Genomic DNA, 1,720 nt, shown 5'->3' with positions numbered 1-1,720 from the left:
CTATTCCATATGCCTGTCCTCCTTCCGGTTCTATTCCATATGCCTGTGTCAGCGACTGAGACCGTCTGGGCTAATGCATCTGTTGACCTGGGGCTCCCCAGGCACAAGGTGTGTACCTGGCATGAATTAAGGGTTTCTTTTGCAGGTGGGGCACTTGTAGTGGTTTTCCCTACTGTCCACAGTGGAAGTCATTTTGGGTGCATGGCTTTCAAGGTTTCCAAAGGGCTATTCAGAGGTCACTAAAGCCCCAAATATGCCTCTCCTGAACCCCATGCGTCCCCAACCCCAGCCATCTCAGGAGAATGAACATCTGCCCCCAGTATACACACCCTCTCCCCACCAAGGGGGACAGAAGGGCCTGGGATAGGTTCCCTACTCATCACCCCAGTCATGGACCCCTGGCCCTCAGATACAGGGTCTGACAATGGGGACAAGCCCCCTCTCCCCACCTGTTTTCAACCTCTCAGCCCAGCCCTCTGATATCATGGACAGGGATGCCCTTCCTCAGTTAAAAGTTTTCAAGAGTGGTGGTCAGGCCCAGGAGAGTCACCCATGTCCCAGGAGGGAGGCACATTGGTGCCATATGGATGTTGTGGTGGGAGATAGAATGTGTCAGGCAGGGGGAGATGGCCTGGGGAACAAGTTGGGTGGGTATTAAAACCCACCTCCTGTGTGTCTCCATCCACTTTTCCCATTCCTGAAAACTCGCCAACTACTCTCAGAAACCCACAGAGATACTGAGAACCCAAACCAAGTGATGGAAAGGGCTGAGCCACCTGGGTCCCTCCTAGGGCCTCCTCGGGCATTTCTGCCCTACATGGACCCTGCTCCATTCCTCCGCTCTGCTCTTGCCTCTCACTGTACAGCCACTCCTAGGAACTCCCCACCTTGCCACCCTCTGCTGCCACGGGAAGGAGCTGGCCAACCTTGGCCTGAGATGCGTCATTTCTAAGTCAGACCAAATGCTCCTGGAGTCTGGGATTTAAGCACTTTCTCGTGAAGCCCCCAGCTCCAGGGGTCATTAACATGTACTGTGCTCTGAGTGAACACCCGGCACCTTCCTTCCGGTGCCATCTCTCCCCACATTTGCACCTGTCTGGTTGCTGAGCAGTTCTAGTGGCCAACAGAGCTCCCCGTGCCTCCTTTTCCTTGGTCCTTCCTTCCCTGGCCCCTTCCCTTCAACACCGCCGTGTCTTCTCGCCCCTCAGGAGCTGGGCTCACTCACCTGACTTCATCCAAGAGAAATGACTTGATGGTCCCCGTAGCCTGTCACTGCTGTCTCTTCCCCTCAAGGAGTCCCAGGTAGATGCTGATCGCAAGGTTTGGGCCCACAACCCTGAATCTGCCCTGGATCCTCCCTGCCCCTCACCTTGAAGTTGATGACTGCTCTCCCCACTGACAAGGAACTCTCTAAAGGGGGTCTGGGTGTCCCCACAAGAGACAGAAGCAGGGCTTCGGGCTTCTTCCACAGTCTCCCTGCATGGAAGGACCCCTTGGTCCTAACCTTGGTCCCAACCCACAGTAAACCCCTCTCCTGGACTTGGTTCTCCATCTGTGAAATGGGAACAGTGATCCTGGCCCTTGCTCAACTCCAGGGGTTGGAGATGGAAATACCCCATATGCTGAGCACTGAGTGAGTACTAGAGTTATTATGGGGGTGAAGGGAAGGGAAAGGGGGTAAGAAAGGATGGGGGAGGTGGGGAAGAGAGCACACTGTTGA

The sequence above is a fragment of the Oryx dammah genome, unplaced genomic scaffold, assembly GCF_014754425.2.
Source record: "Oryx dammah isolate SB20612 unplaced genomic scaffold, SCBI_Odam_1.1 HiC_scaffold_25, whole genome shotgun sequence".
In the NCBI taxonomy this organism is placed as follows: Eukaryota; Metazoa; Chordata; class Mammalia; order Artiodactyla; family Bovidae; genus Oryx; species Oryx dammah.
The sequence above is the reverse complement of the archived record's forward strand: the minus strand, read 5'-3'. Positions refer to the sequence as shown.